General features: G+C 51.1%; 1 protein-coding gene across 1 annotated transcript in view; it reads left to right on the top strand.

The window, feature by feature from the left end:
- Positions 1 to 17,732, top strand: part of PGBD5 (piggyBac transposable element derived 5) — an 854,702-nt gene that overhangs the window by 152,185 nt on the left and 684,785 nt on the right. The window lies entirely within an intron of this gene.

The following is a 17,732-nucleotide window of genomic DNA, read 5'->3' as shown; positions in this document are numbered from 1 at the left end:
AAATGCCACAGAAGAAGGTTTTCTGTAAATGTTAGATGTTTAGAGGTAGTGTCTCACTTTAACTATCTGGGCGTCTGCTTTGATGATAAAATAGGGTGGGTGGCGTAGGTAGAAAGAAATGGGAATACATTGGACCAGTCTGCAAGCAGGATTTTGAAGTTCGGTATGTGGTTTGAGGGGAATTCCCCTGCACATGTCCCTGATGTCTGTCAACAGAAGTCTATTCTATGGCTATATGTGGTGCTAATGTCTGAGGCTATGCACCATGTACCGCAGTGACTCTAGTTGAAAATGTATTCCTTGGAAACCTCTTTTCACTGTCAAAGGGAACTCTGATCGGACCCCTCTGTCTAGAGACAACGGTGTGTCCTTTCCCTGATCATATCACCAACCTATTATTTGCATATTGGATTACACTATAGGGTAGCCCCTTTTCCAGAGTATACCAACCCAAATGAAAATACATTTTAGGCTTGGTTGCTTATGTGATGATCCCCGTGGCTGGCCTGAGAGGTGAACACATTGTATGCATAACGCTCTGGAACACTACTATGATTACTAGGGATTCACTTAGGGCAATTCACTTTGGATGCAAGAAGGGAGGTAATGCTGGGTAACCCAAATAAATGCCTCGCGATGATGTCGGCTTTTGGAACATTAGGACGTATGGGGACGGATTCTCATGTGTCCTCAAGTGTTCAAGTCGATGCCAGTAAGCTAGTCATGCTACCTGGATTGGGATGCCACCTTTGAGCTATCAGACATTTAAAAGGGTCATGGTGCCTAGAGCCGGAATCTGTGAATATAATAATAAAACCTTGGAAACCTTTGTGCACTTCTTACACGAATGTCTGTGTTTATTGTAGGTGCTATCTCACTGCAGCCTGGGTGAATTGAGAAGGGCCCCTGCTCCCTAGATTTGCAAGCCTTGTTAAAACAGAAATAGGGGGAGGCATGAGAAAGGACACATGCTTTGTTTGATGGAATTCCTAATTTGCATTGCGGTTCATTGTGACATTTTCGAACGTCACATTTTCGAAATGCCATTTTGTGGACACCAAAATGCTGAAGAAAAAAAAATGTGAATGTTTTTTTTTAATTTTATTTTTTAAATGGGGGGGTTCCCCCGTTTTATAGACTCTTTTTTTTTTACTAACGAAACAAAAATAAAACAAAATAAAAATAAAACATTCCGAATTTTTTTTAAGGCATTTTTGTTTCGACAAAATGGCATTTCGAAAATGTGTTTTTGAAAATGTAACTGCATACCGCTCGCCGCACAACAAACACATAGTCAAATGTACTCCGGGGGGGACATAGCCTACAGGCGCAGTCCTCCCTGTCACATTTAGCTGGAATGTGACAGCCACGCATAGCAGAAGATTGTTGGTGGGGACCCAGAATTGGTTCATGAAGGTAGGCTTAGCCTGCACCAATTACTGGGGCCCATTTGACTTTAAAAGAGGGTTCAGCCCCTATTTTGTCAGATCATCCGACGACTTTGAAAAGGAGTAAGAAGAAGGACTCATTTGGACCCTGGCGGAAGGTACGGTCTGCCTTACAGCTTGTGCCAGTGAAGGAAGGCCAGGATTTCCAAGAGGGAAGCAAGATCCCTCCTCTAAACATATCCCGAGGGAACAGAGAGAGATACCGGACTCAGAGGACCCGTCCAGCAGCTCCAGAACCGGTACCCAGCCAGCACACAGCATGCCCTGCTAGGTTCTCCCAGCAAGCTTCCTGGGTGGGAAGTGCCAGAGAGTCTCTGAACAAAGGACAAGGCTGTTGCCTGCAAACACTCTCCTCAGCTTTGGGGCGTCCGCCTTAAAGGACGCATAAGCCCTGTGAAGTAGCTAGGATGAGTGCCACAACAAGCATCAACCAGTGTCCATTTTTTAAGGATATTTTCAAGGTAGTCGATCCCTCGAACAGCGACCGACTGCACCAATTACTGTTGTCACGCTGCAGTCACTAAAGCCATCCGAGACGCCTCGACCAGCATTTTGGATCCACCAACAGCACAGAGACAACGATTTTTGACCCTGAGCTGCTGTGTAGGCGAGCCTGCAGCCATCCGTCCAGCCTCACTTCCCGAACTGCCTGCTGCCTGATATCCACATCTGTCTCCCGTCTTGAGCTCTGATGAAAGGAGCTGCAAAGCATCCTGGAACCGACTTACTGCTGTCGAGCTACCTTGGTGCTGAAACCAAATACCCTTGAACAGTTAAGACTGATTGCTTTACAGACTACCCTCCTGTCAGTATTCAGAGTGCATCCCTTTCCTTCGTGAAACTGCCTGTCCTCTGTGTTCCTTTACAGGGTGGGCTGTATTTTGTAGTGTGCTAGAACTGTCTGTTGTAATAATAATAAAGTAGATATGTGTATGCAACCATGACTGGATAGTCTGTTTTATCATTGGGAAATAATTGTGTTTTCGCTGTGTTGCAACTAGCCACTGATCCACGATCTTGCAGAGATAAGCCTGCCATTCTGTCCAAGTTACCAAAATTGGACAAGGAGGTTTATAATTTACTGTTGTTTCCAATCTGTTTGGATCCCTACTGGTGTACTAGAGGTGTACTAGAGGTGTGGGCTGATTGATGGTTTAGAAACCGATATTTATCCCTGGACCACTGGTGCCCTGGAAGTTGATTCGTCACACAGGTGCCGCCTACTTCCCAACACCAAAGTTTACCAACATAGGTGCTGTAGCATGCCATATTTCACTAAGTGGCATGATCCCTGAGTAGTTTCAGCATCGAGCACACCATGTCGGCAGATCTATGACAGCCCTTGGGAGTTGAGGGCCTGGAGCAACAGACAGGGCTTAGGTATTGGATGGTTAATGTCTGCTCGCTGTTCGTGACGCTTGAAAGGACCACCAGAGAGAATGTTCACTGCTGACTCTTAGGTAGGTGGAAATACGATCGGTGTTTCTGGCCCTCATACCCCTATGCCCATCTGCTTGTGCTGCATGACGCATTTTGCCCTACTAACCACATACCTCCTGAAGTATGCTGACTGGCTCCTGTGTCCAGTCCTCTTGTATTTATAATAGTCTATATATGTCTGTAGTAGTGGGCGCACATCCTGCCTGCTTCCTGTGGTCATGCATCCTTTCCTGCGCTGAATCACCCTGCAGCACACACTCCTCTAGAGACCATTACATTTCTTAACCATTTAATTGCCTACCTACAGGACAAGTATATGCTGTTAAAAAGCATTGTTTAGCTACAAGGCATAGATATACACATCCCACATGGGAGGTCCTATCATTTAAGTCCAACATGCAGAGATTGAATGTTAGTAGAAGGAGTCACCGGTATTGGTAAAACGGTGGTTTTAAAATAAATGTTTCCATTGCACCAAGCAGTGGAGATCAAAAACACTAAGTGAAGCCAATTGGGCGACAATAATGAATAGTGCTGAAATCTGCCGAATGTGCACATCCAATGTGTTATTTTTGGTTGGATAGCGGTGAGGCGAGCATTTGAAGGTGGAATTGTGATGTCCGATGCAGAGTCGCTTGTTTGCAGTTTACGCCTGTGCCAGTGCCTGTCTCTGGTGCTTTGGCACTTTGCTTGAGGCGCGTTGATGCCAGGGGCTATGAGAGCAGCCTGGAAGACAGATTGAGATGCTGGCAGCTTGTTTCCCAAACCCATGAATTAGCATTCCGGGCATGTAGCTCACGCGCTAGGAAAGGCTCTTTGGGAAATATAGCTATTGAGGTGCAATCACCAATTTTAACAGCACACAATAAAGGAAATGACCAGAGTCAATCATTTGACCCTGCGTTTCAGGGACGGTATTGCTGCATAAGGCTGCTTCCTGGCCCAATGACCCGTAAGGCCACGAAGGACGCCCGGTTACTCCATTCATGAGACCTAAAATCGTCCAGGTTTGAGTGAAGAGTAGCTCAGTTTGATACTTAATTCCGTTTACTCACCATTCAACATCTGAAGCAAAAGATTCCAACGCTCAATGCCTATATCCCTATTTCAGAGTCAAATGAATTTATTTTATTTAATTGTTGCTTGTTGGGCGCTTATACAATAAGAAATACTGTTTCAAAGCGTGAGTGGGAAATACATTAAAATACATTAAAAACACAATATATAAGATCAGTGGGGGAAGAGGAAAACAGGACGAACCTACTATGCCTTGTGAGTATTCAGTACGCGCAAGTGTAGCAAGGAAGAAGGCAGGGGTCAGTGCTGTGGCGTCTGAGCTCATAGCCACAGATGAAGTGCTAGGAGTGTTGAGTGCTACACGGCCAAGAGCCGCGAGGGGTGTAAGTGCGAGCCACCAGGGCGGAGGGTGTAAGTGCAAGTGCAGATAGACAGGAGATGGGCTGATTGGGTGCAGGAGGTCAGGGCCCCGAGGATACATAAGGGCTCAGGACACTAATCGCAGTAACTGTGGGATTAGCAGGGGAGAGAAGAAGGGAAGGAGGAGTTAAAGAGTATTAAGGAGCTTCCAGAATTTAAGAAGATCCTACTCAAGGTGCAGGAGGTGGGGGAGGCTGTTCCATAGGAGGGAGCCAGCTGAGAAAGCGAACAACCACTTGCCCTCTGTTTCGCAAAACACTTTACACACAGAGGTTAGAGCCAGATGGGAATCGTTGTCTAGAGGGGGAGTATTTAGTAAGGTAAAGTTGAAGATAGTGTGGTCTCTGGGACTAGACCGCCTTGTGGATGATGCAGAGGAATTTTAATTTAATCCGTGCAGCAACCGGGAGCAAGCAAAAACTTCTTAGTGCATGAGAGATGCGGTCCCTGGGGTTAAGGCCAAGGATAAGATTTGCTGCCCTATTCTGGATTAGCTGGAGGGGTTGCAGAGTGGAAGATGGTAGATTCAGGAGGAGGCTTTTGCAATAGTCAAGCCTAGAGGGAACAAGGGATTGGGTCATATTGAGCCTCTCGGGGAAAGTGAGAAAAAGGAGAATTCCTTTGAGAAGGAAGAGCTGAAAGTGGGACTTCTTGGCAATGTTCTGAGTGTGAGGGAGGAAGGAGAGAGAGGAGTCGAAGATGACTCCAAGGTTTCTGGCTTCAGAAGAGGGTTTACGGTGAGAGGCCAAAGAGGAAGGCCAGAGTGAAGGGAAGAAGGAGGGAGCGGGGGTCCCGATGGGAAGGATCTCCGTTTGACAGGCGTCGAGGCAGAGATCATTGGCGGTACACCAAGACTGGATGGCAAATAGGCAGTCGGGGTTCATGGAGGGTGAAAGAGGGTCAGCAGGGAGTTTGAGAAAGAGCTGTTTGTTTGTTTGTTTATTTATTTGTATAGCGCTCTTGACCCAGGGGTATATATGCGCTTAGAGCATCAAGTTACAGGCAGCAGTAGGGAACAATAGTACAGTAGTAATGAGGCAGAGTAAACAGAAATACAGTTAGTGCATAATAAGAAACATTTGTTCATTAGGAAAGCATACATACATGGTTGGATATTTGTTGAGTAACCAAGTGATGACCTTAGTTCTGAAGGGTTGGAAGGTAGGTGTGGATTTGATATCCAGTGGAACAGTATTCCAAAGTTGTGAGGCCAGAGTTTGTCTGCGTAACACTGGAAGTTTGAAGAGAAGGAAGACATGAGGCATGTAAGCAGAGCAAAGCAGATGTTAAAGAGCCAGGGGGAGAGGATAGAACCCTGGGGGAAACCACATGTGGGGAGGCAAGTAGGAGAGGAGAAAGTGCCCAGGATGATTTGGGAAGAGCGCTCAGTAAGGAAGGATGTCAGTCGAGTGCCACTTCCGAGATACCGCGGGCATCGTGGAGCCTTTGTGTGAGGATGGAATGCATCCCCAAGATAAGCACTGGGGCCAAAGTCAAATCTTTTTTCTTTCAATATTTCTTTATTAGTTTTCCAATTGCATAACAGACAACTCATCAGACAATGCCAATACAAACTTTCAAAAAGAAAGAAAAAAGACAATCAACAATGTCCCGCTCGGGACCAAACCACCCCCCTCACCCCCCGCACCCTCCCCTTAAACCCCCACCAGGTTAACTGTACATGCAGCAGAATGCATCCAAATGTCATGAACTCCTCCTAGGACACATTGACCTAGACTACCCTAATAAAACAATAAGCCAAACACTAATAGGCCCACAGCCTAATGTAGACACTGAACAAATTGTAAAGCCAATAATATTCAACCCCGTCCTGGGGTGCCTCCCACATTGTCCTGCAGCGAGAGGGCTCTCTCAGAGTCAGACTCACGAGCCATGTAGCTTCTGAAAGAGTGCCAATAGTCCTTGGGTCTACTGTTAAGGGGGAGCGTTTGGTTGTATTGCGTCTCTCTACGCTCTCTCTACGCTAAGCAGCTCAGCCCGCAGCTGTGATTGGCGCCATGAGGGACCTGGAACCAGCCCGGTGGGCCCCCGCTCTGCACCCGCAGGGTCCCCCGCCTGCCCTATAGGAGACACGGGGCTTTGCATCAGTCAGCTACAACCCTTTCCAGCCGGACAGGGAGGCGGTGCCCCTCCGGTGCTGCACGCTGTGCTTGGGAAGGCCAATCTGGTGAATTGAGCGCTGTGCACGGTGGGGGGTCCTCCCAGCACCCGAGGTGGTCCCGTCTCTCATACCTTACTCAGACCGAGCCGCATCTGCCGGGAGTCCCCCGCGCACCGCTTCTGGGAGCCCGGGACTCGAAGCGGGTACCGGACACTCTTTGGAAAAGCACCAAGCCTAACATCGCGCCAGAGGGAGCTCCGGCGCATCAAACAACCTCTCACCCGGCAAGTTCCTGGCTCCCAACAATAGCACTTCAACCTGGGGCTGCATCGGCTGCGCCACCTACTTCACCCTCGAGTCCCTCTGGGTTGATGCCTACATAGCTATGCCTATCTTGGACAGGCCAGCACCTCCTCCTGCAAACTAAGTGCATCCTCATCCGCACCCAAGCCCTCTCTACACGTGGTTCTGCGGCTCTGCCCCGGATCTATCGGCACCGCGGGCTCTGCACCTAGAGTGGCAGCCAAGGACCCTAGTCCTAGAAGACCCTCATATTATCTCCCATTTCAGCGGCAAAGTGTGGCTATTCAGGGTTCGCCTCTTGGCGTGGAACAGTGCGTCAGGTCCCCGGGTGGCACATAGAAACACACTGTGCTTTCCCCAGGCGCTCGTGGTGGTTCGGACGGCTCTGCACCCTGGGGGGCTCGCCAACCTCCCCTAGGAATGGGCATAATCAGCAGAGTCCAGTCTGACATCTCAGTGGTGCTCAGCAGGCGGAATAACAACAGCAGCAGCCCTCTCTCCACCCCCGCCACCCAGCAGAATCATATCAAAGAGCGGTAAAACGGCGAAACAGGCAGATATCGTGACAATTATGTCCAATTCTGGCTAGAATAAAACAGGCAGAGCTGACCCCGCCGCCACTGTGATACCTGGGGTCACCCCCTCACTGGAGCATCCGCAGACTGAAAAATTCGCCACTAAAACGGACCTGAAAGATCTTCTACTGGCCCTTCCCAAGGAGATCCAAAAGGGCACTGAGGAGGTTGCAAAAAAAATTGCCTCTCTGGACAGAAGGGTAGAGGAAGTGGAAAAGCGCACGGAAGAAGTGGAGAACGGCTTGTGTGATAATACATTCGAGCTAGAGTGCGGCCTAAGCAGAATAGCATCCTTGGAAGCCAGATGCGACGCAATCGAGTCCAAACTGGAGGACAGCGAAAACCGTTCCCGCCGCAACAATATCCGCATTCGAGAAATTCCCACCTCAGTCACCAACGCTGAACTGCAGAGCTTTGTCAATGACCTGCTGAGGTTTATAATAACTCTTCCAGACGGCGCTCCACTTGAAATTGACAGAGTCCATCGCACAGCGCCAAGGCAAGCATCATCCTCCCCTCCGGACGTCCTGGCCAGGATTCACTTTTTCAGGGTCAAAGAGGAGATAATGAGAGAGGCCAGGTCCTTGAAGCAAATCACCTTTAGAGGGGCAAATATTATACTGTTTCAAGATCTCGCGAGCATCACTCTCCAGAAAAGGAGAGCCCTTCGCAACTTGACGCAGTGGCTGCAAGAAAAGAAAATACAATACCGGTGGGGGCACCCCACATCCGTGTGCTTCGAGTGGGAAGGAACATGCAGTCAAATCCGCAACCCCAATGAGGCGGGTCAATTCCTGGGAATAAAATCCACAGACGGGGACTCTGACTCTGTCACTCGCTCTCAATCTCAGTCCGGCTCGCCGACACCCAGCCACTGGTCTCGGGTTGGCGGACGTCGCAGGCCTCGGGGCTCCTGGAAACAGCATAATACGGACTGATGGGTGGACCTCGCCTTTCTACCAAGGCCTGTCAGTCAGGTTTGTGTCTCACTTCACCCGGAGTTCCCTGGCGTCATGCACTCTCCTTTAGATCTCCGGCGCTTCCCATCGCACCCGGGAGGGATTGGATCAGTATCCGCACCTGGGGGGGCTTCTGTAGGTAGACCTCTTGGCGTATACCCCCAGGCCCATACTTGTTGCAATGCCCGGAGCCCGTTTCTCTGCGACCCTGCAGTTTCTTTTTCTTCCCCTGCAGGGGTCGACTTCCGGCGTCGGGGTCATCCAGTGATCCCTTGAATGAGCTTTATGGTCTCATTCTTTCAGTTTTGGAGGGGAGTTTTGGGCCCGAGGTTCTGTTCACCTCCTCAGGTGCCCTTGTTCATGTTTACAGCTTCGTTCATAGACATCAGTATCTGCAGCACACTCTTACGCACACTTGGGAATTTCCCAAACTCTTGCAGCCCCTATACAGCCCGTCCTTCCAGCATAAACTGTGCTCCCGCACGCCATAGACTCGGATAACACTAGAGAGATTTGGCTCCTGACCTGTAATGGCCAGGGTCTTAATTCCCCAAGGAAGCGCAAATCGGTGGAGAACAGGTTGGCGGCATTAAATGGGGATATAGTAATCCTTCAGGAAACTCACCTCCTGCCTGCCGACAAGCACCGTATTAAATGTAAGCGCTCTAAACAAAGTTCTCCAGCATGGGGTCTGGCATGGATTCACATGCTCATGAATATTCCCCGTCGTCAGGCCGGGAATCCTCGGTAAATAAAAAATCAGTATCAGTTTCGTTTCTGATCTGTCTTTCTCAATAGTAACCAATCACTGGTCTCTGGCTCATACTGCCCCCAGCCAGTGACTGCCCTCTCCCTAAGCCCCGCCTCTGGCAGCCATCCTCAGAGTTTTACCGCACGCTCAAGTTTTGGGAGTCCTTGTGTTAAGCTCTCGAGCTTTTGCTGCGTTTTCGCGCTTTTTCAAGGAGAATTTCTCATTTTTCGGTCAAATAGAGCATCAAGCTCCACCGTCTCTACATCCGAGTAACGAGGATCGGTGTCGGATTTTTATACGCCCCTCAAGGGTGAAGATTTCGTCGAGTTACGCTTCTTGGAGGAGTCCAGAAGTTTCTGCGGCCTACCCGAACATGGCCTAGGAGAAAGGAAGCTCGACGCCCAGAAAGCTGTTCAGGGTTTGCCCTGGATGCCAGCTGCAGAATGTGTTCAAGGAGGACGAGCACTCAAAATGTCTCTACTGCCTTCATGAGGACAAAACGCACGTGGAGAAGGACTGTGCGTTTTGCAGGAACATGTCAGAATGGACCATCAGGGACCAACCCCTTCGTCTCTCCAACTGGCTGGAAGGAAAGAGCCCGTCGGGTGAGAAGAAGAAGAAGAAGAAGAAGTCAGAGCGGTCTTCTAAGTCCTGTGAGGGTGCCCCGGCGACGGGGGCCCAACAGAAGGCAAAGCACTGCGAGTCCGTGGGCACTGGGAGCGCCGAACAGTCAGGGTCCTCGGCTGCCAGGCAGGGTACACCCTCTCCAGTGCCATCAACCACAAGCCAACGCTCTGCCTCAGGGAAGAGGATGGCCGAGAACCCGGCGAAGCTTCTGGAGAGGCCCCGGTTCGAGCTCGAAGGATCCGGCCGAGGGGGAGTGAGGCAGTGACCCTCCACCCAAGGTGAAGGCCACAGGCCCACACAAGGTGGTAAAGGCCTTGATTCACCCGGCCAAGGCCTCTATCGAGGAAGTCGCGGCGGCCCTGTGGACGCAGACACAGCATTCGAGGAGGAGCTGGTAGAAGTCTTAGAGGGCCTCGACGAGGGCATCGAAGAGGCCCGTTCCCATGGGAGGGATCCCGACGAAGGTGACGACGAGAGCGACGGCAGCACCAGAGAGGGTCCTAGTCACCTGTCGCTCCCGTTGATTCCGGAGCCGCAGGATAACTCGGCAGCCATTTTGTTGGCGATAGAATCCTTATGTTTGGAGATAAGGACGAGATTGCCCTTACCACCGACGGAGGATCCAGAACCAGGCTCGACGGAGGAGCCAGAGCCAGGCCTGGCGGGAAGCCCCCGAACAAGAGAAGACGGATCCATCCAGCCCCGCCTTTTCAGCCCTCGCGGCCTACTCAACCTTTGCCCACGTCCCCCGTCCCTGGGGATGACACGGAAACGGACACGGCCACGACGGGTTCCGACGACGACGGCGCCCCCAGCCCGGGCCTCCCTGCCCGACGAGATCGGATCTTTCCATGCAATGATCGCCAGGGCATCCGAGCTTTTTTCAGCTCTGCCCCGAAGAGAAGAAGAAGGAAAGTTTCCTTTACCAACGGCGCGAGGCCAAGAGGAACACAGTCCTCGCCGTGCCTCTGCTGGATGCCATCTGGGACGAGGGTCTCACCCTTCTAAAGAACCCGTCTACGACGCCTGCCAAGAGGAATCGGTACGAGAAGAAGTACCGGGTCCCCGACGCGGCCCCTTTGTGCCTTAGGGCGCAACCGACCCCTGACTCGGCCGTCTCAGCGGCAGCCAAGAAGAAAGCGGGGGGGGAATCGGCCTCAACATCAACTCGACACAGTGGCGCGTCTGGCCTCGCCGTCGGAGGAAAGGACGAAGGCCATCCTGGGCAAGGTGCAGCGTCTGCTGGCCACGGACGTGGCCAGGTTGAGGTCATCAAGTCCCTCCTCGGGATGATGTCCTCCTGCATATATCTCGTGCGCCTGTGCAGGCTTCGGATGCGCCCTCTGCAAGAGTTCCTCGATGCCCGCTGGATCCAAGCGACGGGCAGCTTCGAGGACAGGATCCCGCTCAAGGAGACCTTCCGACGAGCGATCCGGTGGTGGGCCATCCGCGCTCATCTGAAGGCGGGCACAAACTTTCAGACCCCATCTCACCAGATAACGGTGACGACAGATGCCTCCCTGGAAGGGTGGGGAGTGCACACCGGAGAACTTCACGCAAGAGGCCTTTGGCTCCCGGAGGAGAAGCCGCTCCACATCAACATCCTGGAGCTCCGTGCAGTGTTCTGGGCCCTCAGGTCCTTTCTCCCGTCCCTCAAGGGCAAGGTGGTGAGAATCTTCATGGACAACACCACCACGATGTTCTACATCTGGAAGCAGGGAGGAACCAGATCTCCAGCCCTCTCCAAGGAAGCCCAGGATCTGTGGCATTGGGTCGTCGCCCAAGGGATGTTTCTGGTGCCCTTTCATCTGGCAGGGATAAAGAACACCATCGGCGACTCACTCAGCAGGGAGCTGCGCTCGTTCCACGAGTGGGAACTACGTCAGGATCAAGTAGATCGACTCTTCCGACGATGGGGAAAACCGCAGATCGACCTGTTCGCGACGGCAACGAACTCCAATTGCCAGAGGTTCGCCAGCAGGTTTCCCCAGCCGAGGAGCATGGCCGATGCTTTCTCGTTCCCCTGGGACGGCCTGTTCCTATATGCGTTTCCTCCATTGCCGTTGCTGCTCCGACTCGTCAACCAGCTCAAGAGGTACCGGTGCAGGATGATCCTCGTTGCACCGCCGTGGCCGAGGCAGATCTGGTTCCCGGACCTTCTGGACTTGTCAGCGTCCCCACCAGTCAAGCTGCCGACGGACGAGGATCTTCTCTCCAGAGACTACTGCGTCTCCCGGGATTCCAGGGAGGAGTCCAGGGTCGGCCAAGCAGTGCTGCGCAACCTGTTCGCCTAAGGTGAGCCTGGTGAGGAGGTAGGAATTGCTTAATGTTGAGTTGTTGATGTAATGCTTAATGTTGAGCCTTTGCCACCTCCCGTTGATTGTGCATGTCTGTACTGCTATGTATTCTTATATTCATGAGCATGTGAATCCATGCCAGACCCCATGCTGGAGAAGGAACAAGTTACTTACCTGTAACTGTTGTTCTCCAGCATGGGTCTGGCATGGATTCACATGCAGACCCTCCCTCCTACACCTCTGCGGCTCCTCACTTGGTCATACTGCCACTTTGCGTGCTACCAAATCTGAGGATGGCTGCCAGAGGCGGGGCTTAGGGAGAGGGCAGTCATTGGCTGGGGGCAGTATGACCCAGAGACCAGTGATTGGTTACTACTGAGAAAGACAGATCAGAAACGAAACTGATACTGATTTTTTCTTTACCGAGGATTCCCGGCCTGATGACGGGGAATATTCATGAGCATGTGAATCCATGCCAGACTCAGGCTGGAGAACAACAGTTACAGGTAAGTAACTTGTTCCTTTTTTCGCCTCCAGCGGTGAGAAGAAGTGGGGGGTTGCGGTCCTCCTGAGCGATAGGTTTCCACTGTCCAACCCCACTGTGAAGGGGGACTCTGCAGGCAGATACCTCCTCATCCGGGGACACATCGCAGAACAGCCAATCACAGTCGTGGGAATCCACGCCCCGAATGTGAACCAGGACAAATTCTTAGCAGATCTACTCTCGCCGCTTCTAACTTTCGCCTCGGGATACCTCCTAATCCGGGGGCCTTTTAACATAGTTCCGAACCATATAGAGGACAAGTCTCTGCCCCCATCCGACCTGGACTTCTCCCGAGCCCTAGCCTTTGCCAGATTCCTGAAAGAATCCGGCACGGTTGATATCTGCAGGGTAGCCAACCCTGATGCCCGAGACTATACATTTTTCTCAAACGCGCACGGCGGCCACTCCCGAATTGATTTGTTACTGGCCACTAGTACCTTATTTCCATGTTTCAGTAACATTGAAATCCATACAAGGATGGTATCCGATCACGCCCCTGTCTCGGCGGTTCTCTCTATTCTGGGGGGCCCCGAATGAAGCCGGTAATAAGAGGAGTATTTATTAGCACAGCCGCTGAACAGCTTAGAGTCTCCAAGATCCACACACAAACTCTGAACTCCAGAGTCGCCTCCCTTGAAAAAGAGCTAAAGACCCATTACTCTAGAAGGGCGGACAGGGCGTTAAAAAAGGCTAGAAGGGCGCTAGAAATGCACTGGGCCGATCACACCGCGAAGGCTCTGGCATATACAAAACAATTCTATTACCATAATAGCAATAAGGCAAATCGGCTATTAGCCTACAAATTGCAAAAGACTCACGCCAGAAATAACATTATAAGTCTCAAAGGCCCAGATGGGTTAAGAAAATTCACCACCTCAGACATAATCGATATCCTAACGGACCACCACAAAGCAGTCATGCAAGGGCCTCCCACATCTCAAGAGGATGGTGCCCATCAGCAGCACTATCTGGAATCATTTGGCGCCCCTGTTGTTTCTACCCCCTTGGACTCCCTAGAAGCCCCGATTTCCGCAGAGGAAATTCTAGCCGCCATAAAGTCGTTCAAGAACGCTGCTCCAGGCCCAGATGGACTGACGCCCAGGTTTTATAAGTCATTTGCCTGCATCCTTGTTCCACAATTAACACTGCTATTTAACTTGTTCCTTTCCACTAAAAGGGTAACACGTTCCATGGCCGAATCAACCACCATCTTACTTAAAAAGCAGGGGAAGGACCCTGAATATGCGGCCTCATATAGGCCAATCGCCTTGATGAACACCGATGGGAAAATCGACTCCAAGGTGTTAGCGGCCAGGCTGGGTGGGATTCTCCCAGAGTTAATACGCAAAGATCAAACAGGCTTTATCTCGGGCAGAGGGACCCACGATAATGTTAGACGCACTCTAAACATCATCGAGTCCGTAAACAGAACAAAAACTCCACTCCTTATGATTTCCCTCGACGCTCATAAAGCGTTTGACTTAGTGAACTGGGACTTCATTAGGTCCACGCTATGCTGTATGGGCTTTGGTCACAACTTTATAACCTGGACGATGGAAAGTTATGCACACCCATAAACGCAACTCTGAGTCAATGGGAGGAAATCAGCATGCATCCCCATATCCAGAGGGACCCGCCAGGGGTGCCCGCTATCGCCCTTGGTATTCGCCCTGTCAATGGAGCCCTTCACTGCAAGAATCCGCCTGTGACCCAAATATCAAAGGAGTTACAGTGGGCGGGACGGAACATAAAGTGGCGCTCTACGCTGATGATGTACTTCTAACTATCACTGATCTGGACATTTCACTACAACCTATACTCAAAGAATTAGAAGCATTTGGGGCGTGCTCTGGGTTCAGGGTGAATTATGATAAGTCCTCAGTTCTTCCGATCAACCTTCCAAAGCGACAAGGAAGCACCCTATGCCCCGATTTGCCGATCCCATGGGCTAACGTCACGCTTGAATACTTAGGGGTCCAGGTCCCCAAATTCAATACATTAATCTACAAATACAACTTCCCCCGGCTATTCCAAACACTCCGCGTAGACCTGAAACGGTGGAGTAAGCAGGAGATCTCATGGCTGGGCCGGGCAGCGGCGGTGAAAATGAACTTACTTCCTAGAGTACTTTACCAGTCATGTGCTCCCAACCCATATTCCGGAAGCGGACCTCGCCTCCTTGCAGCCTGACATTATGAAATTCATCTGGGGGGGGGGGGGGAAGACCCTGCATCGCCAGGAAAATTATGACCCGCAGTCGTCAGCTGGGTGGGCTAGAGGTCCCAGACATTTCCACCGTGGACCGCCCATCCTGGCTGCAACTGGAAGAAGCGTGGTTCAGGTCTCCTCTGCCGGATCTACCTCACATCCAGCCCCGGAAGGCCCCCCCCTGCACGGAGCCTGCTTTCAGCAACCCGCAACACTGTGGACAATTGGAGAGTCGCGTACAGGAAGTGGGGAATCAAGAGCTCACTGGGCCCATTAACCCCAATCTGGGGCAACCCGGGTTTCTCCCACGGCCTGTGCATCCACAGCTTTGCCAAATGGCCGGAGGGCGGCTTCCATAAAATCTCAGACTTTCTAAAAGAGGGCCGGCCGCTCTCCTTTGAGGACTGCAAGGCGAAGTTCAACGTCACCGAGGAGGATCGTTTCCGCTATACACAGATCCGTCACTGGATCTCTCAGCGCATCGTTAGAGAACGCGGCTCCAGGGACCTTACACCCCTTGAACTCTCACTGACTGCACCTCCTCCGAGGGGCAAGATCTCCACTCTCTATAAACTCTTGGAGAGATCCAGTCCAGATCTAAAAGAATGATACATGCTGAGTTGGGAAAAGGACCTGGGACGCTCCCTGGAGCCAGAGGCTTGGGACAAAATTTGGACAAGACTCCACAGGAGCACTCAATGTGTCACTAATAGAGAAGGGGGATATTAAGTTTGCTTCAGGTACTACATTACTCCAGTACAGCTGCATAAAGCGGTTGTGAGGCCCTCACCGAACTGTTGGAGGGGCTGTCCGCGGGAAGGTTCGCTCTTTCACCTCCATTGGGACTGCCCTAAAGCGGCGCACTATTGGAAGGGGTCCTGACACATGTCAAAGCAATCACAGGCCTCAATATCCCGTGGGATCCCGGTATCATTCTGTTGGGAGACTCGGGGGGGAGGGGACTTGCCACTCTCAGGGAATGCGGCCCGTCTGTGCATACACCTACTATTGGCGGCCAAGATAGCCCTTGCCCGTCTCTGGAAGCATCCCGAGGGCCCCTCTATTTTGCTATGGTGGGCCAAGTGTTGGGATATTGTCACGGCGGACAGAGTTGCAGGTCTTCGCCTGGGCAACCTTACTCCGTTCCAAAACACCTGGGCCCCATTTATGGACTATGCAGACCGCTTCCTGGCCCTCACCCTAAAGCCGCCTAGCATCTGCTGGCTGAGCTGATTCGCATATGGAAGCGCTCCGCTTTAGCTAAGAGACAATCCCCAAGGCCAGCGATTTGTCAGTCAAGCACTACCGTGATGGATTTCTGGGCTGATTTCTCCTGCTCTTTCTTGCACTATCTTCCCATATTCATCTTATCACCATAATGAATTGTGCCTTACATGCTTATGTCATTTCTGATGTCTGTTTGTTTATGCGTTGTTTGTTTTCCTCTGTTATTGATTAATAATTAATAAAATGTCTATTTTGAAAAACATTTTTTTAAATGAATCAGGCGAAATCTGTTATTACTAGAAATCGATTTAGTCTGAGCAGGTATGCCTTTCCATTGATCCTTCGACAATGAACAGCCATACTATCTTCCCATTTGACCTTATAGGAAGAAGAAGGAGGAACCCCAAGCCCTCGAGCCAGACAATACAGGGAAGAAATCACTTTTCTAGAAGAAGGCGGGGCTACAATATGCTCTAAAATTGGGGAGGCCTCTGGGGCATCTGGAAAGTCAGGCCATCTCGATTTCAGTACCTCGCGGAGGCGGAAATATAACAACTGGGTGAGCGGAGTCCAGTCGCCTCTCGCCTTAAGATTTTCCCAATTTATAAATTTCCCTTATGGTGCCCCATCTCCCAGGGTGTGAATGTGTAAACTCTGGAAATGCTGAATGAAGATGTGCTCAAATGTAAGAGGGATCCCGCGGACCGTATATATGGCCATCCTGGGTGAATACCACAAGCCCATCCCCACCCACTTCGCCAAGCTCTCCCAAGCCCTGAGCGTGATCTCTAATTGGCTGAACCTCTGTCTTCAAATGGCGCTCCCGTGCGGCCCAAAGGAAGCCTCTAAGGTCCTCTGTTTGAGCAATTGCCCTCTCCAGCTGTGAGTGCGGCAGATTGTTCGTTGGTGACTACCACCAGATCGAGTACTGAATATGTGCCACTAAATAGTAAAGAAACAGGTTGGGAACCTCAAAACCCCCCTGGGCATATGAACTGCACATTAAGCGCAAGAAGATGCGGGATTGTTTCCCCGCCCAGATCAGCCTAGTCAACATAGACTCTATACGGTTCCAGAATGATACCGGGGGCCATACCAGGACGTTATTAAAAACGCACAGCAGTTTCGTAAGACAATCATTTTAGCTAAGGAGATGCGGGCCGCTTGGGAAATAGGAAGCCAGACCCAAGAATCCACCCGATGTTCCAAATGTTGCAGAGTGGCGACATAGTTTTCCTGATACAAAAGTGCGGGGAAGTGGACACCCTGATACCCAGATACCGGATTCCCTGTGGACACCAAGCGAAGGGCTCACCCACATCCTGCGGGGTAACTCCTGGTGTAAGCGGAAGTACCTCTGACTTAGACCAGTTTATCTGTAGCCCAGACAAAGCGCTAAATGCAGTTATCTCCCCCATCAAGGTTTGCAAGTTTGTTCGAGGATGTTTTATGTATAAAAGCATATCATCCGCGTAAAGTGTAATGATAGATACGTGTGACCGGATTATCACTCCGCGATGAGAGTGGAATTCTCTCAGTACACAGGCCACCGGTTCAATAGCCAGGGAAAATAGGAGAGGGGAAAAGGGGCAGCCTACCTAGTGCCCCTAGTTGGATAGATGGGAGCGGATTGGACCCCATTTGTATAAACCCTCGCACGTGGAGCCGTATATAGAAGGCGTATCCAGCCAAGATACGTGGATCCAATGCCCGAGCGGCGCAGGACCTTGAACGGGAAAGGCCATTCCACAGAATCAAACGCCTTCTCCGCGTCCAAGGCTACCACCGCAATCG

The sequence above is a fragment of the Ambystoma mexicanum genome, chromosome 4p (genome assembly GCF_040938575.1).
Source record: "Ambystoma mexicanum isolate Mex_15411 chromosome 4p, UKY_AmexF1_1, whole genome shotgun sequence".
Taxonomy (NCBI): Eukaryota; Metazoa; Chordata; class Amphibia; order Caudata; family Ambystomatidae; genus Ambystoma; species Ambystoma mexicanum.
The sequence above is the reverse complement of the archived record's forward strand: the minus strand, read 5'-3'. Positions and strand labels throughout refer to the sequence as shown.